The sequence below is a fragment of the Mustela nivalis genome (genome assembly GCF_964662115.1).
Source record: "Mustela nivalis genome assembly, chromosome: 8".
NCBI classification, from domain to species: Eukaryota; Metazoa; Chordata; class Mammalia; order Carnivora; family Mustelidae; genus Mustela; species Mustela nivalis.
The window spans coordinates 52,326,023-52,352,442 of record NC_139027.1 but is presented as its reverse complement, the minus strand read 5'-3'; the positions used below and the strand labels follow the sequence as shown (position 1 = coordinate 52,352,442).

The 26,420-nt window shown below is 43.1% G+C and overlaps 1 long non-coding RNA gene across 1 annotated transcript; it reads right to left on the bottom strand.

Moving 5' to 3' along the window:
- Nucleotides 1–2,282: 2,282 nt before the first annotated feature.
- Nucleotides 2,283–10,277, bottom strand: LOC309871147. The gene is made up of 3 exons (XR_014315060.1): nucleotides 9,961–10,277; nucleotides 9,517–9,632; nucleotides 2,283–2,346 (listed from the first exon to the last, which is right to left on the bottom strand). It is a non-coding gene; the product is annotated as an uncharacterized lncRNA (long non-coding RNA).
- Between the last annotated feature and the right edge of the window lie 16,143 nt (nucleotides 10,278–26,420).

Below are 26,420 nucleotides of genomic sequence, written 5' to 3'. Positions count from 1 at the left end.
GAATTCTCGATGATAGGAATGCCGGCCTCCAGGGCACATTGTTAAGATCCCCGGGCTTTCATATATCCGGCCTGGGATGAATAATGACCATGGGTCTCTAAAGGTACCTGGTTATCCACCATTAGTACCACCCCAGTCCACCCCCACCCCCCACCCCCCCGCACCCCGCCACAGGCAGCTGGGGCCAAGAACGGGTAGCTTGCTGCAAGGGGGCCAGAGAGAGGGATGTATGGGCTGGAGCCACCTAGGCGGCTCTTTAAGGATTTGTGGCTGGGAACTGGCCCCTGGTGCCGGCATTTGGACAAGTGGAGGGCATGGAGGGAAGATCTTCTGGGTGGAGAATGGAAGACCCATAGGTTTCTTGGGGACTATCCCAAAGTCCCCTGAGGATGGTTCTTAGAGGACTGTATGCCCTCAAGAAGCAGTAACCCATCTTATTTTCCAGATGTCCCAAGCTGAGGGACTAAATCTTTTCTCTTGACCCCTCCCGCCTGGCTGCTTAGGTTAGACCCACTTTCCTTGGGTGGGTGGCTGGGCAGTTGAGGTGGGGGGAAATCTCTTGCTGTTTTCTTGGCCTAAAACTCAGACTTTCAGGGTTGACTTCTGTTAAGTATGTTTCATAGGAGCTGAGGGGCCTAGTTTGGAAAAGGAGGCATCAGGCGGCTGGCCTCAACATTTGGCAGGAAACACCAGTGTAGAAAAGGATTTTGAAAACACCCTAAATTTACTTTGGGAAACCATTCCTTTCAATACATTTGTCAGAGGATACTTGCTGTTCTTTCAACCCTTAATCATCTGCAGTGAGGGCTGTGTGGTAAGTTCTGGAGTACATCTTTTCCTGTGTCCACACCATGCCTGCACACAGTAAATACACACATTCTCTTTAGTAAGTGGTCCCTGACTCCCTTCAGTGCCCACCTCCTTCAGGCTGGTATTGACCTGTTCTGGTGGCCCTTTGATCTCCTTCCTAGACTAGCCTGCCTTGGTCACAGTAGGGAAGGAATCAGTTTTCAGTGCCCTTCTCCCGTTTTCTAGGACCCCCAGCTAGGACTGGAAAATGGACCCATCCTCTTGTTCCCTGCCGGGAGGCACTCATCAAGTTCACAATGGTGGAGAGCTAGCTGCTCAGGCTGGCAAGAGTCAGTTCAGCAGTCTTCCCTTCTCTGCCTGCTGTGCACACACAGAGTTGTGGGTGGGGGGAAGTAGTAGTAGAATCAAACCAATGAGCTTGTCCCCTTCAGGACTGTGAAATCTTTTTAATCAAGAGATAATTCGATATCTTGTAAACTAAAGAGTACTCCAATCAAAGTACATCTAGTGCTTTGAAATTCTTAATTCTCTGCCAACATGTTCAAGATCCACATCTACGGTTTTATAAACCTTCCAATTCATTCGTGTCAAACAGATAATCAGCATTTTCTTACAAAGCATTTAAACATTTTTCTGTAGACTGAATTGAGATCATTTCTGAACATTTATTTATAGAGCTGGGAGGAAACCTAATATCCTAAAACGTGAATATTCTGCCTTGGGCATCTTCCATGTCTCATCCAGTCCTCACAACAACCTTATGAAATAGAGTCCATCTTCCCTTTATTTGAAAATAATTGAGACCGAGAGAATTTAGTAAATACCCAGAGTCACAAAGCTTGCAAGTGGCAGAGCCCAAATCTGAAAGCAAAATGAGCTCATGTGTTGGCTTCTCTGCCAAGCTGCCTCAGTGTCCACATTTTTAATAAGGATAATACCTAACTCATTGGGTCGACGTGAGGATTAGATACAGGAACATATCTGCAGGCTTAGCACCGTATTTGTTATCAAAACTTACAGCCATTGTTGAGGGAAAGTCTCTCAGTGGACACACCCTGCCCCTCTCTCAATTTCCTAGCATGATCCATATTTTATCATTTCCACACCACTTCTTTTGCTTATGTCTACGGTGCGTGTGCATGTGTGAGCGTGCCTTCCTATGGGGTTAGCTTCACAGGTTCCTCAGGAGTTCTGAATTTGGTTTCTCAACCTGTGATGTAAGAGCAATGGGGAGGATGTGATTTAAAGTCAAGAAATCATTTTTTCCTAAAAGACGGTGTGATATTTTTGTATTTTAGCCGTATGGAATACATCGCTCTCTGAGCCATGTGACGTTCCAGCATTCTTCACCTGTAGGCACGGCATCTGTCTCACCAGGCTGCCGAAGGTCCTGATTCTGTGTCCATGTGCTGCCTGATGAATATATGGCCGTCCCACTAGGAATACGCCTGGGCTGCCTTTGCACACACTTGCTTCAGCTGGCCTTGAGCTCAAGGACTGTCCCTTCTGTCTTAAGCCAATGACAGTCTCTCCTCCCTATGCAAACAAAAGAACTGTGTTGTGCTTTACTCAGCGGCTGGTAAAATCCCACCGTCAGTTTTCCCTTTCCTTTCTTCTACATACTTATTACAGAGCATATGTTTAAAGAGTCCCCTTCTTCACTGTAATCAGCCTCCCCCTCTTTCCTGATTCATCTGGGAAGAGATTGTGGGCCCACAAGCAAGAGTCTTCCCTGAATGATTCAAGCCAGCTGAGCTTACTGTTGAGCTTGGCAATCGCCCACAATATTAGTGAGTAAATGGCCCGGGCATTCTTAGGGAGGGAGTACAGCTCTGGGCCGCAGCACTGATGGGACGGCAGTCCCTGCAGACAAGCTTCCGGAGCAATGACCAGAGTTGGCTTCAGGTGGCTCTGGGACCTTCCTCAGTGATAGCAGCAGATGGGGTGCTCAGAGGGAAACCAGAAAAGGGTGCCTGGCCCAATAGGATAGCAAAGGTCAGATGGTGTGTGTATGTGTGTGTGTGTGTGTGTGTGAGAGAGAGAGAGAAGGAGAGAGAGAGAGAGTGAGTGTGTGTGTTTATAAAGAACTCTGGAGAATTCTTTAGACAGAGTGAAGAGATTTTACTGTGTCAAGGGATTTAGGAACAGAAATCTAAGCCAATGTAAGGTATTGTCTGAGTATCAGGCCCGTCTACGACCTCAGCTATTAGTATATTCCTTACCTTTAGTCAAAAGAAAAATAGGAAACCTTGTGCTGAATCCATTTTTACAGTTTTCATCAACACAATGGGCGGAGTGTGAATCTATGACGTGCATTGGCTTTGTCCCTCAGCTACCTGGGTGATTTTCATGGCCAATGTTGTCCAAAGAGTGGTTTGACCTTCTGCTTAATGTTTCCCACCCCCCACCCCCAGCTCTCTACCTTTGGAATGCACACTGAGTTGCATACTAAGCTTGACTCTTTCCTCCCCAAGGAATATCACAGCATGGCCCTAATGCCCACTAGTGAAGTCTGGAGGTTGATGCTTCCATGGGTGGTACACGCAGGGCCAAGACACCGAGGCACTGGTCAGTATCTAAGACTGGAAGTTACCGGCTGGCTGTGACTAAAGACATCATTTTCTCATGTAGCCTGTGAACTGCCTAGATGACCAGGAAGCAGTAGAGGTACCCAGAGGATTCAGCTCAGCTGATGTCAAACTATCCCATCAAACATGCTTGGAGGCAGAAAAGCTATGCCTTCAATCTTGCCTTTGCTGCTGTCCCCCCAGCAGCCATACGTTTCTGAGAAGATGGTCCCCAGAATTCTTAGGAGTGTGGAGGGGAAAGTCCGAAATCATATGCCTAGAAATCCTTAGGCAAGTAAAACTAACAATGTTGGAGGAAATTGGGTGGAGATGATCCAGAGAGGCAACAGGGAGACAGGGAAAAGAAAACACAAGGAACTGAGGAAGGAGGAATCCAAAGAAGAGTTGTACAAAGGAGACTAAGTGATGTATTTTTCAATGATGGTTCAATCTGCCTGATAAACTCAAGAAATTCCCCCTAAGCTCAGAGCCAAAGGACAGAAGAGATCTGAGAGATAAGATTTGAGACTGAGAAAGACAAAGCCAAGATATTAAAAATCTTTTTCATAGGGTGCCCAGCAAGGCTTAGAGCTGATAGAGGAGAACCTGTCCTCGAACCCTGGATGGGAGTGGTTAGTGATGATAGGAGGGGCGTATACCTCCCATAGGTCTATAAGGTGGAGGGGACTTGGTCTAAAGAGCCTACGATAGGTGCAAGGAAAGACTGCCATTCTGTGACATTTAAACCCTCAAATTGAACTTCTCATCCTGCCTTTCTTCCCAACTCCCATTGAAACAGCCAAAGGAAAATAATGATAGGGGGAAATCTGTCATTGTTCAAAACTGAACAAGGAGTACACCCACATACCAGACACTTCAAGGAATTTCTATGAGACTTAATGCAGATGAAACCAGTTTGAGAGAAGGGTTTGACAACCTTCAATTCCTTCACAGACGAGAACAGTCTCTCTAGGGAGAGACTCCCACCAGAACCCAGTAATGCTCCCAAAGTTGGCTGTGACAAAGAGTGTGTGCAAAATTAATCCCAGGAAAGTTGGAAGGGGCCATCTCCTCCCTCTTGAAGCACCCAGAAAGGGCCCAGGTATGGGGGTGCACCCAGGGCAAGGGGCCCACTGAGGGGCTTCAGATTTGATGCCTGGCACGGACAAGAACATCACCATGGGAGCAGTGGTGAGGCCAGCCAAAGTGGCTCCCAGCTAGCTTGATGTAGTTACATGCCGGGGGAAAGAAACTCTTTAATATGACGGCAAAACTGCTCTTTTGAAAGTCTCCAAAGACAACTGGCTCTTAATTGTTTTCTTCCATCCATTCATTCCATGACAAGCCTGTTATGTTCCAGGCACTGAGTTAGGCACTAGGGATTCAACAATGAACAAGTAAAGTGTTCTCTGCTTTGTGAAGCCACTCAGAAGAATTCAGCTTACCTCAGGGGGGAAAAAAAAATCTTTTGTTTGCTATATAAATGCCAAAGACAACAAAGCAATATGCATGGGATTTTGGGGAGGAAGTGACTGTGACAAAAATTTCTGTTTCTTACCAAGATATCTTAGACAAGCAGCTTTAAAAACATAAACCATTCAGTTGCCACCCAACTGAGGGGGAAAAAAAAAAGATTCCACAGAAAGTGTTCCAGCAAAGCAAATAAACTCGATAATGCAAGAGAAATAGTCTAAAAGACATAGGAGTGAATGATGAAATCAGAACTTAATGGGCCCAATGCCTGATTTTTAATACATTGTGCCACACACTGTTGGATACCAGGAGGATGCCCATTTTCCTTCCCTTTCTACTAACAGAATCCCAATTTTGTGTGATTGACAACATGCCCAGATGCAGAGGATGAAGCAAGACAATTCACCGTCCATTGTTGATGTCTGGCCTAGGGCTGGATATGTGATCGAGTTCTGAACAGTGATATGTCAGAGATGAGGTGCCTGCGTGGCTCAGTCAGTAAGTGTCTGACTCTTGATTTTGGTTCAGGTCATGATCTCGGTCATGAGATCGAGTCTCACATCAGGCTCTGTGGTAGGCATGGAGCCTGCTCAAGATTCTCTCTCCTTCTCGCTCTGCTCCTTTTTTGGGGGGGGGGGGCTCCCAAAAAGAAATGTCAGGGAAAGTCTCCTGTCAGTCTTCTTGGGGGAGAATTGCTTCCTGATAAAGAAAGGCAGTGAGGGGACGCCTGGGTGGCTCAGTGGGCTAAAGCCTCTGCCTTCGGCTCAGGTCATGATCTCAGGGTCCTGGGATCAAGCCCCGCATCGGGCTTTCTGCTCAGCAGGGAGCATGCTTGCTCCTCTCTCTCTGCCTGCCTCTCTGCCTGCTTGTGATCTCTGTCTGTCAAATAAATAAAATCTTAAAAAAAAAAAAAAAAACCTAAAAAAAAAAAAAAAGGCAATGAGGTGACCTCTCTTCTTGCCTTGAAGACGGTTGTTTAGAGATGAAGTATCTGGAGTATGACACCCATCTTGTGACCACAAGGAGAAGGTCAAGAGAATCTGAGAGATGCACACACAGCACCTTGACATGTAAGGGCTGCTGGACCAACCTGGACCTGTCTCCCACATCCCTCCTTCTTGTGCTATATAATTAAATGCCCTTAATGTCCGAGCCACTGGAATGGAGTCTGATATGTGAAGTTGAAGTTATGGTTGGAAATTTAATAAAACTATTGAAGATAATTCTTTTCAAAAAATATTTATTTATTTATTGGTGGGGGGCATAGAGAGTCTCAAGCAGACTCTGTGCTGAACCAGTTGTGGGACTCGATCTCACGATCCTGAGATCATGACCTAAGCCAAAATCAAGACTCAAGGCTCAACCAACTGTACCACACAAAGATAATTCTTGAAAGAAAACATATATGCATTGGTTAGGAGTTGTGATTAAGTCATAATAATCATCTAAATCTAAAGGCCAGGTTATTACAGAAACTGGGAGGCCAGGGTGGCATAGGAGAAGGGGAAATAAAAATGTGCTTATTTTGTCCTCTTTCATTGAAGAGCTACTGTAAAATTCTTCTTTGATAGATACACAGATTCATTAAAAAATTAAAGGTAACTAGTAATAGAATAAAAATAGAATGCGTAGCATCCAAACTTCTAGAGGAAAAACGGGAGAAGAGGTAGAGAGAGAGAGAGATTGAGTTAGCAAGAAATGTGAAAACCAGAAAGCTTATATATGATCAGATGTTCTGTAGAAGGAAGCACACATGTGTCTGTGTTCCCATTAAACACTAATAGTTTTAACTCACCTTTTTTTTTTTTAAAGATTTTATTTATTTATTTGACAGGTAGAAATCATAAATAGGCAGAGAAGCAGGCAGAGAGAGGCGGAGAAGCAGGCTCCCTGCTGAGCAGAGAGCCCGATACAGGGCTCAATCCCAGGACCCTGGGATCATGACCTGAGCCGAAGGCAGAGGTTTTAACCCGCCAAACCACCCAGGCATCCCTAACTCACCTTTTAAAAGACAAAATCCAGCTACAGGCTTTTAAGAAACATACTCAACAGTGATGTAAAAAGCAAAAACAATTGCCTGTAAATGCAAACCAAAAGAAATCCAATGAGGTAATACTAAGAAAACGAAAATTTGCAGCCAAAAAAATAAAAAAAAAGAGTCTCTAAACAGGATTATCTTAATCAAAACTACTAGAAATATACGGGAGCTACAAAGACAAATTACAATTCATGTGTGTGGCAGACTGTGATATTAATGGCCCCCACTGAAGCACATTTCCCGTTACTCCTGGCCTTGGGTAGTCCCCTTCCATACCAAACCCGGGTTTGGCCACGTGTCTAGCTTGGTTCAGTGGGACTTTAGTAAAGAGGATGGTACAAGCAGAGATTTTAAAATGCTGGTGCCTTAGGGTTTGCTTCCCTGGAATTTTTCTGCCATCATGGGTAGAAGACAGGCAAGCTAGTCTACTAGAGGATGGGAAAGCACATGGAAGAGAAACAAGCCACCATTCCTTAACCTAACCCCATCTGGTCCACCATTTGAATTCAGCTGTAAGAGGGAAACCAGCCAACTCACAGAATCAGGAGAAATAATAAAATGTCATTGTTTTCAACCATAAATGTTGGAGTGGTTTTTTATGCAGCCATAGATAACGGATACGCATTATGAAATGTGAACATTTCTTTCTGTCTGTGACACCTCAAAAGGGTAAAAACGAGGTGAGGTCATGATGCATTTGAGTAATTTATCCAAAAAATTAATTTACTGTATCCATCAAAATTTCCTATTCTGCAAATATAAATACATTCCTTTCAACTATTCTTCAAAGATATTTAAGAATTGATTGTATCCTGACCCTCAAATGAAACCTTAATAAATTCCAAGAAGAAAAAACTGTTTAGACTACAATCATTAACTGTAATACAATTAAAGTAGAAGTTAATAACAAAAGGACATTTTACATACAATCACTTGGAAATGAAATTTATTCCTAAACTGCTCTGGGATCCAAGAGAAGATTAAAATTGTGTTACAAAGTAAGTGATGAAACAAAATCAAAATGTTTGGGATTCAGGCAAAGCTATGCAAAGAAAAATTTATAGCCATAAATTTTCTTTTACTATTAAGAAATAAACTAAATGAAATAACAATTTGACTAAAATAGAAATTAAAAAAAGTAAAACCTAAGGAAGGCAGAAATACAGGGTCACAATTAAGGTACAAATTAATAAATTAGGAAAAACAAAAATCAAAATGCAAAAGCATTTTTGAGAAAAAATAGTAAAAGCATGGTAAGACTAGTCATAAAGAGTTGGGAATTAAAAATGGGATAGAACATATGCAGAAAAGATTTCTTAATTATAAGAATAGAGTATAACTCAATGAATTTGAAAAATCTCATTTAAATGATTCACTTTTCTAGGAAGATCTACATGCCAAATTGGCTTAAGAAGAAGTAGAAACTTGAAAAGACTAATAATCAGGGAAGAAAGGGAAACGTTGTTAAATAATTACTCGATGAATGGTGCCTGTTCCACGTTATAAAGTATATTTCTTTTAGCCCTCAAGGAATTTAATGTCCTTGTTGTTTAAAATGGTCCAGAACATAAAAGAGGATGGAAAGTGTCCCAATTTAGTCTTTATTTCTTTCCTCCTTCCTTCCTTCCTTCCTTTCTTCCTTCCCTCCCTCCATTCTTTCCTTCCTCTCTCCCTATCTCTTTCTTTCAAGATTTTATTTATTTATTTATTTAAGAGGGAGAGAGAACACAAGCAGGGGGAGCGGCGGAGAGGGAGAAGCAGGCTCCTCACTGAGCAGGGAGCCAGATGTGGCACTCAAACCCAGGACCCTGGGATCATGACCTGAGCTGAAAGCAGACACTTAAAGACTAATCCACCCAGGTACCCCTTTCTTTCTTTCCTCCCCCTTCCAAAATTTATTTATTTTAGAGAGAAATGGGGACAGGGGCCAAGGGAGAGGGAGAGACAGTCTTAACCTGACGCCATGCTGATTGCAGAGCCCAACATGGGACTTGATTTAAAGACCCTGATATCACTACGTTTGTATCTTTAGGGTAAATACCGGGAGGGTATGTGCTTTGGTGAGTGCTGTGAAGTGTGTAAAGCTGGTGATTCACAGACCTGTACCCCTGGGGATAAAAATATATGTTTATAAAAAATTAAAAAAAAAAAAAAGACCCTGATATCAGGACCTGAACTGAAACCAAGAGCCGGTCACTTAACCAACTGCACGACCCAGGCACCCCCCACAACCAGTCTTCCAAACTAAAGTAACCCTGATACCTCAGACTAACAAAAGTAGTAAAAATAAACAAAAAGAGGGGGTGGGGAAACTAAAGACAGATCTGAGTTGAGAGCAGAGATGAGAAAAGGTAAATAAAATGCGAGCAAGTCAAATCCAAAACATTACTTACCATGAGAGACTATGGACTCTGAAAAACAATCTGAGGGTTTTGAAGGCGCGTGGGGTGGGAGGTTGGGGGAACCAGGTGGTGGGTATTGGAGAGGGCATGGATTGCATGGAGCACTGGGTGTGGTGCAAAAACAATGAATACTGTTATGCTGAAAAGAAATTAAAAATTAAAAAATAAATAAATAAATAAAGTCCTATTAAAAAAAAACACACACACACACCAAAACATTACTTACAATAATTTGCTATGACCAGAGCACCTGGTTGGCTCAGTCAGTTAAGCATCTGATACTTGATCTCAGGTTGTGAGCTCAAGCCCTGTGTTGGGCTCCAGGTTGGGCTTGGAGCCTACCTAAAAACAAAAACAATTTATTATGACCAAGTAGCATTTGTTCTGGTAATTCAGGTAATATTTTATCAGTGTAAATAATTACATTTTAAATTGAGATATAATGGACATATATTAATTTTAATATATAATATATATTTATATATAATATATAATATACAATGCTACAATATTTGCATACAGTCCAAAATGATCACAGTAAGTCTAGTTAATGTACATCCCACATACAATTACACATTTTTCACATTTTAAAATCAAAGATAAAATATATAGTTGTGGGAGAAGTTCTTCGTTAACTAGAAATAGGCTACTTCATGAGCATAAGAAATACCTGTGCCGCGGGACTCCGGGCTGCTCCGGCCCCAGGTTCCGCTTGACCCGCGGGGGCGGGTCCCCCAGCCTAGCGCAGGGCGGGGAGCGGAGGGCCACAGGGGCCTGGCCGGTGCCAAGATGAGCGTCACATCCTGGTTCCTGGTGAGCAGCAGCGGCACCCGCCACCGGCTCCCGTGAGAGCTCATCTTCGTGGGGCCGGATGAGTGTGAGTTCATGCTGCAGTCCCGCAGCGTGGACAAGCAGCACGCCGTCATCAACTACGACCAGGACAGGGACGAGCACTGGGTGAAGGACCTGGGAAGCCTGAACGGGTGACCTGGGAAGCCTGAACGGGTGACAACGGCACAGTTGCCATGCCCAAGCTCCTCTGTCTCCTGTCATCTGGCTGGCCCCCAAGGCCCTGAGAGTCATCATCTGGCCAGAGCGCGGTGCCCGTGGCCAGTCCGTGGCGGCTCTGGTTGGGGGAAGAGGGTTTTGGAGGAGCAGGCAGCCTTACTCAGCCAGGCCAGCCTTGCCATGGGGCCAGCCCGTGGGCATCCCTCGGCCACCTCAGGGTCCTGGGCGCTGGGCAAGGCCAGTCCTTCAGCAGGCACCTGTCCCATGCTCCCTGCAGGGGTGAGGCTGGTGCACGTGAAAAAAAAAAAAAAAGAAAGAAAGAAAAAAGAAAAAAAAAAAAAAAAAAAGAAATACCTGTGCCAAATGGGCACAGATGAAATCCTTCATTTGAAAACTTTAGAAGCATTCCTATTAGCAGGCAGGAAGCAAAAAAGGATATTAATTAACATTCTCCATACAGTCTGATTTGGTGGTGAAGAACCTTAAGGTTTTGGGTTCTCATTAACTTTCCCCATTCTTTTTGTACTGGTTTGCACTAATTCCTTCACCATTGCACAGAAATGTTCTATTCCTGGCCCTACCCACCCCAGGCTTTATATTCTGTATTACTAATTTGTCTATCTCTGTCCACCAATTTACACTGTTTTGCATTATTTTAGGTTCATAATATGCTGTGTGTATTTTAAAACACACACACACTCACACACTCACACTCAGGTACCCAGACTGCCCTACAGAAAAGTTTAACACATTAACACTCTCACCCTTTGTGTGGTAGGCAGTCTCCTATATTAGCAATTTCCCCCCAAACCAGGTTAATATAAATCCTTGGTTTGGGGGTCACATAGACGTCAGAGATTCTGATGGAAACTACAAAGCATCTTCCCCACACTTCCCATACAGCCCTGTTTATAACTATATTCACACCCACGTCTACCTACATTCATATGCCAAACTGTGCATATTATTATATGCCTTTACGGACACTCTGAAGCTTACGCATGGACCCCGGGTTAACAACAGCTGAAATAAATACGCCTCTACATTTGTTCCACCACCTTCTACATTTAATTTTTTAATCCAATTGCCATGTTTTAGGGGACTCTTTACAATACATCCCTAACTAACGTCCAGTATGCTCCGAATGCCGCCCCTTCCTGTAAGCATGTTAATACATGTGCATAGAGAAACAGAGGCTCTTGAGACACTACATGCCTAAGCCTTAGGGCTGGTGGTTAAAGGGAGTGACTCTTTGTCTGTTCTTCTCCATACCGATTTAAACATCCCACAATGAACAAACTGATTTCCTTCAGTGAGAAAGGCAGTGAGGGCAGTTTGGTGGGATTCAGGGTGGCGGAGAAAGAGCCATGAGAGGGTTTCTCTTTTCTTGTCAGGGTAAAGATGATCACTGGGTTGGGAGAGAGAAGTCTGAACACCAACTGTTTGCGCTGCTGCACCAGCAGCCGCAGGCACGGGGCCCCATCTCTCCCTCGGGGACACAGGCCTCAGTGTGCGCTGGGTCTGTGATGGGCCCGTACCGCGCTTGCTCCCTGAACAAGGGCTCTGTGTCTGCCACCGTCCGACACAAAGGACAGAGGTCCCCTGTTTACTTTGGATTAGAAACGTTCAAGTGAAGGACAGCAAAAACATTTGAGTTTTCCTTCTTTTCAGTTTCTTACAAAAAAACAAATTGTAGTGGATTGGGGATTTTTGGCATCTTCCCTGAATAAAAATCAATCAGAGTAGATTGCTGAGGGAGTCTTAAAGAGCTTCCCTTGTTTGTTTGTTTGTTTTAGATTTATGGCTTAAAAGCTAAGAAGTAGTAGTGACTGACTAGGCCCCTGAATTGTCCATTCATTTCCCAGGAAATGGGGCATTCCCAGTACCTCGGTTGGCTGGCACAAGTGACCTTTGACCTTTTGCAAGAAGCCCATTCTAGGCTGGAAGCACCCACATATTCATGGCCACGCCTTGTCTTCCCTCCCTTCCGCCTAACCTCCCACACACTGGAACACTCTTTTCCTATCAGATACTCATTCAAATCCCCATCTCTTAGAAAATTAGACCTACCGAAGATGGAAGTTTTACCAGGAAAAGGAGTATTTCCGTCATAAAACCCGAGGTGGTTCTACATCAAAAGACTGTCTGAGACTACAGGGAATGGGCTTTTGAAGGCCACGGCGATGGAGTCCAAATTTCATGGACGTTCGCAGGTTCTAGGTTGAGATCCCAGCTCCAGTACTAATGGGACAACTTTCTGGACTTCTCTACTTGTCAATTTTCTGGCCTGTCAGATGAAGATAATCACAACACTCAGCACAGAGAGTCCTCGGAACCCCAGCAGAGCCCAGCCCGAAGGGACAGTGGCGTTCTGCCTGATGCTGGCTTGGTTTTGAGTAACTCCCTTCATATCTGTAATAGTCGAGGGGGGTGGATGAGAACCCAAGCTGAGGGGCTTCTGCACACCCCACATGTGACCCTGCCCTCAGAGTCCTCTTCCAGAGGGGTGAGATGGAGAGGGGCAACGAGAGGTGATACCACCAGTTGTGTGTGGTGTGCAAATGAACAGTATGGGAAGAGGAAAGGTGAGACACTAACTGATATCCATGTGACCCTCCTTTGCTCAGTTACCAACATCAGAGGCAAATATCTGAAGGGACAGCTGCTTGTCACATTCCAGATCCAGAGACTTCCTCAATCAGCTCTCCTGGGGGAAGCTCGCCAGAGATCAGCCCCTGAGGCCCTGACTGGAAGCAGGGGAAGAGCTAGCGATCCGGCGAGATGCACAATCTACTCCTCGTTAGCCACTGAGTTGTGACTGGCCCCCAGCAGGGACATGGAAGAAAGGTAAGCCAACTTTAAGATATAACTAAGATTTGTCAGGTATAGCATAAGGAATTTAAGATGTAACTAAGATATAATGGACTTTAAGACCTACCTAAGATCACACGAAGAAAACTCCTAATACTTAAGGCCATTCCGTCACATATCACACGCTTTTCAGAATTCCAATAGAAACAAGCATTTCTTCCTAAAACAGGTAGCTGAGAACAGAAGTGACTGCTCTGAGAAATAACCAGAAAGCCAAAGTCAGTAATAAGTTATCTGGAGGTCCACCTGGAAAGTGACAAGTACAGTTTCTCTGTCCCCTGCCTAACTATAGAACTTTCTCTTTCCTCTCCCCTCTCCCCTATTTCAGCTTGCTTTCCTGCTGCCTTGGCCTGCGTCTTACCTGCCCAGCTCTCCACCCTCCTGCCGGCCTCTCCTTTCCCTCCTTCCCTCACTCTGCCACCCCTTGCAGTCTCTCTCTGTTCACCAGCAACGTGAGAAACTAAGCATTCTAATGATGGTTTATTTAATCCTAACAAGTAAGGTTTGAGATTTCATCCTGAGTTTTAGGACAGTGTGTTAACATTTTACTTATTCATTTTAATCAACATTGAGTTGGCCTTTGTCCAGATGGGATCCACTTCCTTTTTCCCCCCTTTCAGTGTGTACGTCATTCTTCATTAACCACAATGACAACCACCACCTTTGGACCTCAATCTTGGTCTAAAAGATTCTCTAGGCTGTCATTTTATTTCTTACTCTCATATAATTGGACTTCTGGTTTTTGATATCTTTTTTATGGTGGGCGTTCATATAAACTTGATGGCACATGTTTGCAGATAGAATAGTAAACAGCTCAGCGGAAGTGGGTGCCTACCGGTGACCCTACTTCTCTCTGTGTCTTGAAACTGCATCCTGATCTAAGCGAGCATGGCTGCCTACAGTGCTCTTGCCTGATCCTTGACTTAAGTATCACTAAGATCTGGCCTGCTGGCTATCAAAGGCTTCCCATGCCAGACAGGGATCTGCCAAGTGACCTGCTTCTCCAGTTGGATGAGACCTTGGAATTCCCCTGGACAGGACCTCCTAGGAGGGACAGGTTCTATGATATTGCTGTTGGATCACACCGAGGTAGATAACCAACACTTCTCTCTCATGGCACTGCTTACAAAGAACTTCTGAATCATTATCTCATTTGATCGTTACCTCAAAATCAAATGGTGAAACTACTGATATAGCCTTGTGAGACCCAGAGAGACCTGAGTGATTTGTCTAGGGTCACACAACCAGGGAGGGACATGGCAAGCTTCTGAGCTCTGGCCCCTGAACTCCAAATCCAGGACATGGCACAGAGTAGGCTCAGGAAACATTTGCCCCCATGACACTTCCCATCAGCTAAACGGAAGTCACTGCTTCTCTCTGAGAAGGCCATCTCTCCAGGAGATGGCGTGACCAGCCCCAGGACCCTCAGCAAAGAGGAATTAAAGACAATGTCCTCTTGTGACATCAATTTTTCAGATCTCAGAACTTTCTTGGCCTCTTTGGATTTTCCCTGCCAGTTCAGCTGATGAGACTGCCCTTTTATGTAACACCTGCGTGAAAAAGAAAGGAATTCCCCCATTTTCCACAGATAAAACAGTTGGGCATCACTGTCACAAAATAATAGAAATGTTAGCAACCAGATTCACGTGAGGACCCTGTGACCCTCACGAATTGTGTTCGACTCTCATAGCTCACTTCATCCACTCTACGGTTTTCTGGTAACAGAGGAAGCTTTTTCTTTAAAAAAAAAAAAAAAAAAAAAAAAAGCTTTTTCTTTTTAGATAACAATGGGATTGGCAAAACTGGGAAGGAAGAGAAAACTTGGAACCCGGTTAGAGAAGACAGAGTGTAAACTAGAAAAAAGGAAAAAAGAAGAAAGAAAATGTGAGACTTGGCTGAATTATTTGTGGGGGCTCGAGCTGGGAAAGGTTAAATGCCACAATTTTTCCATTTGTTTTGCATTTTGATTCTGAAAAAGAAAGCTGGTTTTGCCCATTTTTTATTTTTAAAAACTTGTAAAAAGAAAAAAAAAAAGAGAGAGAGAGAGAGGAACAATTAAAAAAAAATCACAAAAAACCTTTTAAAACATGAGAGCCAAAGAAGCTACTCGAGAAACAAGTGACTAAGGGCATGAGGAATGAGGAGCATGCCTCCCTCTGGGAGGGGTTCTACCTGCGCGGAGCTTCACACACAGGAATCTTACCACCGAACACGTTCTCACATGTATGGTGGTGGTGAATGATTTGAAAGAAATCAAAACCAGAACAAAGAAAAGTCTGGAACATGTCTAATGATTTACCTCTGTAGAGCATTCTGAACAACCTAAAATCTGGGAGACATCTCTGAATTCCTTGCCTCTTGCTCAATTCAGCTGGGAAGTAAGAACCACCACCAGTTTCCTCGGGAATGTCTCCAAAAGTCCCAGGAAGGTAAAACATATCTAAACATGAGGTTTAGTTGAACTAGTCCTACTCACCAAGCTATGATCACAATCAAAAAGTCATCCTTCAAATTCAATAATTAACTTCTTACCCTTAACTATATTCTCAGAACACACACACACACACTCTCTTTCTCTCTCACACCCACCCACACACCCACCCACACACCCTTCCCAACTACTGAGTCTAAAACTTTCCTAGTTCACTCCTCCTCCCTTTCCTGGCTCAGCCTAAATGCCATTTCCTCCAGGCAACCTCCTCTGATTCCTCAGACACGGTCAGGGCCACCCATGAACTCTGATAATACCCTGCAGGCTTCTCAAGGGTGTTTTATCTGACCCCAGAATGCAGAAATGGATGCCCTTCTGTGCTAACCCTTCCCCCCCAACTATGTTCTCTTGGGCTTGCAAGTATCCTAGGTTGTTAAGTAGAAGCATCTCCAGAAGGTTGTGGAGGCCATGGCCATCCCGGATGTGAGTGGGAGCCAAAGTGGGCATTGGAACCATGAGGAGTTGGGGCTGGAGGCACTAAGTCTGTCAACATGGGTCCTTCAGTGGGCTTTTGTGGTCACGCTTAGGTAGAGTGGAACCTCCAGAAGAATGAGCTGCCACTGCAGGGATACATGAATCAGGATAAGGGGCAGCCAAAGGGAAAGCCATCCAGCCCGAGCAATGGGGCCCCACCCCGTTTTCCTGGATGGCATCCGCTCTAGGGTAGCGGGACTCACCAGAGTGAACCTCATCAACCTGGGCAAGTGGAATCCTAAGCAATATTTAATCTGACTTCGAAAAAGTAAAGGGATCTTTTATCTAAATTCAAAACCATTATACTCATACTCAATTATAATTACAGAAGAACTTCCAAAACTGTCAGTTTTATGTCTCCCTTCCCCTGTTGGAAACTTATATACCTAGCACAGTCTGCAATGTGGTTGACTCTCAACAAATATTCACTCCACGGAAAAATGAATTAATCTTTGAAAAATTCCTTGCTCTTCTGATAATAACAAATGCTCTTATCGGAAAGTTCTACCAAGGCAAAATCATAAAGCTCCCACCACCCAACATTCAGCCCTGCAAGTCTAAAATGACAAATATTGAAAAAAGGTTTTTTGGTGTTTGGATATATTTTTTTTAAGGTAAGAAGAATAAAGAAAATTTTACTAAGAGTGGGCCTCAGCCCCTTTGCATTCGGTATGTTTATCAAGGGCTCACCTTCTACCTCTGATGGGTCCTGCCAGACCACCCCTTTCTATTATGTTCTTCCAACTTTCTACCACATGATCAAATGTCTGTAAAAGGATAAACTCAAGAAGGAGACTTGAGAAGCAAGCGGAAGACAGTGGAGTTTTCACTTTGCAGAAAACATACTGCATGGAGGTCTCCATTCTATGAGGTTTCAACTGATGAGAAAGGCCATGGTCCAGTGGTTAGAAAAGTATCTCCCGGGGAAGGAGAGGTAGGAAAGAGGGGGTCTCTTCATGCTGTAATCAGTGCAGCGACATCTGATGTGTATAGACAAAATCCGTTCCTGTAAAAACAGCTCATGAAACGTGACATGATAACAACATTCTCTGAGGTCTGGACTCTATTTCTTCACGCCATTCATGCCCAACCAAAACCAAACAGTCTTATTTCACAGATTTCGGGAAACTTGCCTCTCTCCCTGATGACACACATATAAAAATAGGTAGCCACAAAGAAATGACTTCTAGCTTTAAATGTCATTTAGCTAGCAGTGTATGAGTCTTTCTCAACTTTTTAATTTTTTTAGTGACGTTTATGAAAACAAAGAGGAAGGCAAGAACTCAAAAAAATACTAGAAACTTGGACCCAATCAATGGCTTTACTAGATTTAGGAAGAATTTCTATTAATTCTAAAGTGGAAGACATTGGATCAGTATAAACCTATCCAAGTAAAATCTCATGCAATAGAGGTCGATAGGAAACCAATCGCCCTACTTTTTGTTAAAGACGCAGAGATCCAAGGTCTATACCAAGTAGTACATGAGGTGGATACTCACGTGCCATGGAAGGGCTGCTTTCCGAGATGCTGATACCACATCTATTTGGAAGTAGCTCCTCCCAGGAAGTAACTGGTCAGGAAGTGTGTGGGGGAGGGGTGGGAGGAAGGAGAAACAGCAATTTTGTATTATATCCTGGGAGGTGCAATATTTACAAGTGAAGCACTAAGGGCAGGGGTGGGGACAGGAAGATCACTAATAGCAGTATACACCATCCACTGTGAGTTTGCAGATGACTCCTTGGGCCAGAGGAATAGAGAGTTAGGTGGAGGAAGGTGCTACCTCAGGAGAATGGAACCATGTTAGCTGCTTGCCTGCTAGAAGCTGAAATTGGGTCTGGACACTGTGCACAGAAGCTTGTACTCCAAGTCTGAAAAGGAGATGCTCATTGCACAGTGTACTGAGTGTGAGGCCAAGGGCAACACACTTGGGCTCACTGATGACCAACATGGAGTCCAGAAAGCCCGTCTTGGTTCAAGATGAGAGAGAGAAAAAAAAAATCCGACTGTTTATACCTGAAAATGGGGCATACGTAAAGAATCCTACAGATTAAGGAAAAGTAGATAGAATTCTAAAGATCCTGGAAACAATCTCTGGTAGAACCAGAAGAAAATTTCAGGAAGATTACAACTTCAATAAAATCCAAGAAGATGTCGAATTTATTAGGGTGATCACTTTATCCTATTTAGAGTGGAAGTGGGGGACTATTCATAATTACACCAGTTACAGGGCAGCAACTCTCATCAAAAGAGATAAAAACTTCTAAATAAAATTTTAGCATACAGAACCCAGAAAATGCATTTTTATTTTTATTTATTTATTTATTATTTTTTTTTTTTAAAGATTTTATTTATTTGACAGAGAGAGATCACAAGTAGACAGAGAGGCAGGCAGAGAGAGAGAGGAGGAAGCAGGCTCCCAGCTGAGCAGAGAGCCCGATGTGGGACTCGATCCCAGGACCCTGAGATCATGACCTGAGCTGAAGGCAGCGGCTTAACCCACTGAGCCACCCAGGTGCCCCCAGAAAATGCATTTTTAAAAGACGTTACATCATGACAAATTGGGATGTATTCCAGGAATGTAAGTTTGATTTAGCATTGCAAAAAACAATGTAATTACATGTATTAACAGAAAAGAGAAAAAAACGATTGTTTTGACAGATGAAGAAAAATAAGTTGGTAAAATTGAACATGGATTAATGATAAAATTCTCAGCAAACTGAGAATAGAAGAGAATGTCTTTAATCTGGTTAAAGTGTATCCCAGAAAACTTATAGCTTCTATTATAACTAATGGTGAAATAACAAATGTTTTCTCTGTGAAACTGAAAACATGGCAGGGATGTCCACTGTCACCATTTCTATTCAACATAGTCTCTGAAGTCTAGAGGGCAGGGGTGGAGTGTACAGCTTGGAAAAAAGCAAAATTTCTTTGTTAAGGGCATGATTGCATATGTATAACATTCAATATAATGTACAATTAGAATTAATAAGTGACTTTCAACAAGAATGCCGAATATAAGATCAATATAAAAATCAGTTTATTTCTAGGTACTAGCAATACATAATTTAAAATGAATCTTGGAATACTGAAAAAATAAAGTAAAATTAAAAAAAAATAAAATGAAGTAAAATTGGGTGCCTGGGTGGTTCAGTTGGTTAAGCGTGAGACTCTTGATTTTGGCTCAGGTCATGATCTTATTGTCGTGAGGTCAAGTCCCGTGTTGGGCTTCAGCCCAAGTGTGGAGCCTGCTTAAGATTCTCTCTCTCCCTCTCCATCTGCCCTTTCCCACACCATCTCCCACTTGCAAAAGTGAAGTAAAATTAATATGCACAATAGTATAATTATCAAACACTTAGATAGAAATAAGTGTAACAGAAGATCTTCAAGATTTCTCCACTGAAAACTACAAAATACTGAAAAGAAAAAAAAATTAAAGACCAAAATTAATGGAGAAATATACCACGTTCACCGATCAAAACACACAATAGTGTTTAAGTATCAGTTCTCTCCAAATAGGACTGCAATCCCAAAGCAAATCTTACACAATCTCCTACTGTGACTTTTGCTACTGCCCCATCAGTACATGGAGACTAATTTCTCTTTCTTTGACTCTAGATGGGTTTGTGGGCTGCACGACTCTCTAAGCAGATCAGAAGTGGCAGTGCAACTTCGACCTGGATTATTGGGATACTTACTCTTTTAGATTTCAGTTGCCATGTAAGCATTCCAGCGGCAAGGAGGTGCCCTGGTGTGAGGCCCAAACTAGCCTATGTCAAGATATCACACAGAGAGGCCCTTCGATTATGCGAAGCAAAGACTGGGTGACTACCTGCTCAGCTCCTCCATGGCTCCGGGTCCCAGGTGTCTGAGCTCCAGCCATCATACCCAACTACAACTGCATGGAATCCCAGAAGCATAGAGCGAAGTCCTTCCTGTGTTCCTGGCTCCCAGGAGCAAAAGGAAATAATAAAATCATTGTTTTATGTCCTACATTAAAAAAAATTTTATTGAGGTATGATTGACACATAAAAAGCTGTGCATCTTTAAAGTATACAGCTTGAGTTTGGCATAAGTACAAACCAAGAGACCATCGTCATCATCAGGGCCACAGACATGTCCACCATCTCCCAAGGTTTTCTCCCATGTCCTTTTTGGTGATGGTGATGGTGATTGATGATGATGATGTGTGTATGTGGTAAGAACACTTAACAGAAGACTTACTTTCTTAGCAAATTTCAAGTATAAAATATATTATCGTTATCGTAGGTACAATGCTGTGTAGTAAATCTCTTATTTGTCTTGCATAAGGGAAGCTTTGGGCTCTCAGACTATGACCTCCCCGGAGCCCCTGGAAATCGCCATTCTACTCCCTGCTGCTATGAGTTTTCCTATTGTCCATGTAAGTGAAGTCATACTGTGTTCGTCTTTCTGTGTCTGGCTCATTTCACTCAGTGTCTTCCAGATCTATCCACGCTGTCAAAAAAGGCAGACTTTGCTTCTTTTTTTATGGGGGAGTAATATTCCACCGTGTGTGTGTGTGTGTGCGTGCGCGCGCGCTTGCTTAGGCAGGTGTAACAAAATAGCATAGACAGGGAGTTTATAAATGACAGAAATTTGTTTTCCACGTTGTGGAGGCTGGGAAGTCAGAGATCAAGGTACTGACAGACCCAGTGTCCGGTTAGGATCCATTTCCTGATGCATAGTTGGTCTATTTTCACTGCGTCCTCACATGGCAGAAGGGAAAAGGGAGCTCATGTCCGGAAGGCTGCACGTCCTGATGCCATCATCCTGGGGGTTAGGATTTCAATCTATGAATTTGTGGAGGGCTGGGTACACTCCGTCCACAGCAGTATGAATCTCCCACATTTTCTTTCCTATCTATCTGTCACTAGACTTCAGGCTGTTTCCATACCTTAGCAATTCTGAATGCTGCTGCAGGGAGCACGGGAGGGCAGAGATCCCCTCAAGGTCATGATTTCTATTCCTGTGGATAAACACCCAGAAGTGAGATTGCCACATCATACGGCAGCTCTATTTTTTAATTCTTTGAGGGACCTCTATGCTGTATTCCAGAACGTCTGTGTACCACTTTGCAATTCCCCACAACCTCACAAACACTTAGCTTTTTTTTTTTTTTTTTTTTTAATTAATAAGAGGCATCCTGGCAGGAGCGAGGTGTTAGGTCATTATGGTTTTGATGTCCATTTCTCCGATGATCAGGGAGGCCGAGCCCCTTTTTATGTGCCTGTGGACCATTTGTATGTCTTCTTTGGAGAAATGCCCATTCAGATCCATTGCCCATTTAAAAAATCTGATTATTTGTCTTCTTTGTTATTGAGTTGAAGGGTTCATTGTGTATTTTGGATATTAACCCCTTATCAGAGATGCAGTTGCTAATATTTTCTCCCATTCTTTAGGTTGTCTTTTCATTTTACTGATGATTTCCTTTGCAGTGCAGAGTTGGTTTTTTTTTTTTTTCCATATTGTCCCACTTCTTTATTTGCTTTTGTTGCCTATTCTTCTGGTGTCATATCCAAAAAATCATTGCTAAGCCACATGTCAAGAAGCTTTTTCGTGGAAGTTCCAGTCCAAGAGGGCAACCTAGGAGGCTCCTGAACTCACCTCCTTCCGTGGACATGACAAATCTCTAGCACTCATTTATTTGTTCATCAGTGTCAAGTACTTAAACACCAGACACTCTTCTGCTGTTCACTACACAGCACCAGAAAAAACCTACATAAAATTCTGGCCTCATGTAGCTCACATTCTATTGGGAAAATAGATGATAAACGAATAGAATAGAAAATATGTGATGGTGACAAGTACTATGGGGCTAAAATGAAACAGGGAAGAAGGAGAGAGAACGGGGGGGGGGGGTGAGTAGCCCTTTTAAAAAGTGTAGTCAGGGAAGATTTCACTAAGAGGTGAGCAAAGGTCCAGAGGAGGTGAGGGAGTAAGCTTTGCAGACATTTGGGATAGAGTGGTCTGGGGTAAGGGAAAGTAAGTGCAAAGGCCCTGATGCAAGAGGATGTTACCCTTTATGGGGAGCAACAGGAAGGCAAAAGGAAGCAGTGGGAGGAGTAGAGAAGTAACTGATTGTGGGGCGGGGTGTATAGGTCCCTGTGGGCCATTTTAAGGACTTTGCTCATTGTTTACATGAGTTGATGGGAGCTGCTGGGGGTGTTAGGCAGAGGGGTGACATGACCTGATTGATATTTGAAAAGGATTTTAAATTATTATTATGTTTAGTTAGGCAGCATATAGTACATCCTAAGTTTTGGTTGTAGTGTTCAACGAATCGTCATTTGCGTGTAACACCCAGTGCTCATCCCAACACGTGTCCTTCTTCATGCCCATCACCTGGTTACTTTGGCTGTGAGGTTGAGAACAAGCTGGGTGCACAGAAGTACACACAGGAAAATCAGGCAGAAGGCTCTTGCAATAGTGCAGGTGTAAGAAGTTTCCTTGGAACAGGGTGATACCCGTCAAATTGGTGAGAAGGGCTTGAATTTTGGAAAAATATTGATGATAGAGAGGAATGACAAGATTAGCTGGGGAACGTGTGAGAGAAAGAGCTTTTTGGCCTGGGCAACTGGGAGTTTGGAAAAGCCATTTGCTGACATGCAGAAGACAATGACAATTATGTACCAGGCATTGTTCTAGTTGCTCAGGAACTAGAACATGATTCTTGGGGGAATGTCAGTTTTGGACAAGCTAAGCTTAAGAGCTGATATCTAAGATGTTAAATAAGTGGCTGAATATACTAGTCTGGCCGAAAGTATGAATTTTAAACCTTCATGAAACAAGAGGTCTGCTTATTAGCTGAGATTTTGTCCTACTTATACTGAAAACAAGCAGGAAAAGGCAAATTACCATTTCCGTAATTAAAGCTTTTAGGATTTGGTGGTTTCGTTTCAATCACACAGCTGTAAATAACAGATTGTATCCATCTGGGTCTCCACCCATGCTTCAGACCACAATTGTGTTAACCTCAACATTCACAGGAATTGCTCTACTGCTCTGTAGCACATTGAAATGTGATCTAGAAAAATAACAGTATCCAGTTTTTAACTAATGTGATGTTGGTGAGTTAGGTCAGAGCAATAGATCTGAGCTTAAAAAATATCCTCTGGGAAGTCACCCATAGAGGCTACAGACCCTTGTTATAAGACCTGGGCTCATCAAATAAACAAGTTGGGGAAAATAGTATTATTAGTCTATTTTAAAACATTTCTTTCCCTTTCTCAGACTTCTTCCCTTTTAAGAAAAAACCATGATGGTCAAGGTCAAGGTCAGAGGACCTCCAGCAGCCTGTGGTGGTCAGAATGGGCATGTCTGTGGGTGTTATCCAGTTTCAGCCTTGCTGTCTCTGGCTTTGGAAGCCTGGTTTGGGTACCAAGGGCAATGCTAGGATTTCCTGAGTATGACTGTGACTTGTAATTAAGGATGACCCAAATGATGATTTGGCCACCATGGAGGTTGTGTTTCCACCTGAAACATGAATAATCCCTTTCCATATTGTCATCAGCACCCTGCAAACAACTTTTTCACTATTTTTTTCACCTTTGACAACTCTTAATTTGCATTTCTTCATATATTAGTGAGGTTGATCATTTCTTAATATATTCATGGAGAGTTCCTTCTTTTTTGAGAGAGAGAAAGGGAGAGAGAGCACAAGTGGAGCAGAGAGAGAAGGAGAGAATCCCAAGCCAACTCCCCTCTGAGCGCAGAACCTGATGAACCTGATCTGGGCAGATCTCACAACCCTGAGATTGTGACCCAAGCTGAAATCAAGAGTTGAAAGCCCAACTGATGGAGCCACCCAGGTGCCCTCATTGACAGTTCTTTTTTTTTTTTTTTTAAGGTTTTATTTATTTCTTTGTATTTATTTGACAGACAGAGATCACTAGTAGGCAGAGAGGCAGGCAGAGAGAGAGTGAGAGGGGAGGAAGCAGGCTCCCGCTGAGCAGAGAGCCCGATGCAGGGCTCGATCCCAGGACCCCAAGATCATGACCTGAGCTGAAGGCAGAGGCTTAACCCACTGAGCCACCCAGGCTCCCCTTCATTGACAATTCTTATTTCTCCTTTATATCTTGTCACTTTCAATCACAATTCTTTTTCTTTTTCTTTTCTTTTATTAGCATATAATGTATTCTTTTTTTCAGGGGTATGGGTCTGTGATTCATCAGTCTTACACCATTCACAGTGCTCACCATAACACATGCCCTCCCCAATGTCCATCACCCAGCCGCCCCATCCCTCCCACCCCCTCCCCTCCAGCAACCTCAGTTTGTTTCCTGAGATTAAGAGTCTCATGGTTTGTCTGGTTTGTCTCCCTCTCTGGTCATCTTTCAACCACAATTCTCAATATGCATAGCCCACTGGTTTTGTTGCTAGTAGACCATGGATTGAATTAGTCTACTCTATAAGAGCTTCAGTGTGTTCTTTCCTGTTATAAATGATCTCTGAATACACCTTTAGTACTTTCCTTTGAATATTTTATTCATTTATTCATTGGCGGGGATCAGGGAATGTCCATCCAGTGAGTCCCGTGATGGGGTCCCTCTCAAGGACACCTTATACTCCTGCTTAAAGGGTCTACTTCAACTCCATAAGGTTGATCTTTATCCTCATGTCACACTTGAACACAACTTTCTCACTATCCATCTCTGTTTCTATGCCAACAAAAGAAAGTATATGCATAGTATATATATATTTGTAAATATATATATATGCTTACTGTATATATGCTTGTAAATATATATATATATTTCCCCTTCTTTTTTTTTAAAAGATTTTATTTATTTATTTGACAGACAGAGATGACAAGTAGGCAGAGAGGCAGGCAGAGAAAGAGGAGGAGGCAGGCTCCCTGCTGAGCAGAGAGCCCGTTGCGGGGCTTGATTCCAGGACCCTGATATCAGACCCAAGCTGAAGGCAGAGGCTTAATCCACTGAGCCACCCAGGTGCCCCTATATTTTCCCTTCTTAATCAGCCTACAGAATAATACATTTTCTGCCAAACTTTAAGCCAATATTTAAAGCCTGCAGCATAGTTTTATCTCTAAAATGAAGCCTAGCCATCCAAGGGGAAGACTAAGCCTCACAATGTCCCTTCCTGTAATCAAAGCCAATTCAGCAATGCTGGGTGCAGATTTCTTGGTGAAGAGGAGAATCTGCAGCCTCCAAATCAGAAGACAGAGCTGCAGCTTCTTAAAAACTTCCCCAGTTTATGTGCGTCTTTAGATTTGTCTTTGGAAAGCAGAGCCACAAGCCAGGTATTGGAAACCCTGGGGAGTCATAAATAGTTAGATTTAAAAAAAGATTTTATTATTTATTTGAGAGAGAGCACAAATGGGAGGACCCAAGCAGACTCTGTGCTGAGCCTGACGTGGGGCTCGATCTCATGATGCTGAGATCAGGACCCTGAGATCACGACCTGAGCAGAAACCAATAGTTGGACGCCCAACCAACTGCAACACCCAGGCTCTTCAGTGGTTTGATATTCTAAAGGTGGGCTATACTGTCCTGTAGACAATGTGGCAAGACTCTAAATGATAATAAGCAGTTACATGGGGGCACCTAAGGGGATTTTCTAACTCTTTTCATTAAGCAGGGATTCATCCTCCTCCCTCTATCTCTTCTTTTCCCCTTTCCCTGCTCCTCCCTTTCACTGTTCACATTTTCCAAACACTGAACTCTGAAACAAATTGGCTTCTCTTAGAAAGCAGAGCCACACTTAATGTATCTTCTGCAAATCATAGATGGCTGACCAACCTACTCGTCTTCCTCAAACCCTTATGTTTTATTCTTTTTATCTTCACTTAAATCTTCTTTGAAGCTCTTCCTTTCTTTATGGAGGTCTGAGTTTCTGACTTATTCTTTTCCTTCTCCCTAAAGAACTTCTTTTAACATTTACTGCAAAGCAAGTCTACTGGCAAAAAATTCCCTCAAGTTTAGTTTGTCTGAAAAAGTCTTTATTTCTCCTTCATGTCTGAGGGACAATCTCACGTGGTACAGAATTCTGCAACACTTTAAATATTTCACTCCACTTTCTTTTTGCTTGCATGGTTTCTGAAGAGACAGAAGATGATTTGGTTTTTACCTCTAGCTTCTTCGTGATTTTTTCTTTAACTTCACTTTTTCTGTAATTTGTAAATGATATGCCCAGGCATAATCTTTTTGGCATTTATTTTACTTGGTGTTCTCCAAGCTTTCTGAATCTGCCATTAATTTGGGGAGAAAAATCTGTCATTATTGTTTCAAATATTCCTTCTGTACCTCTC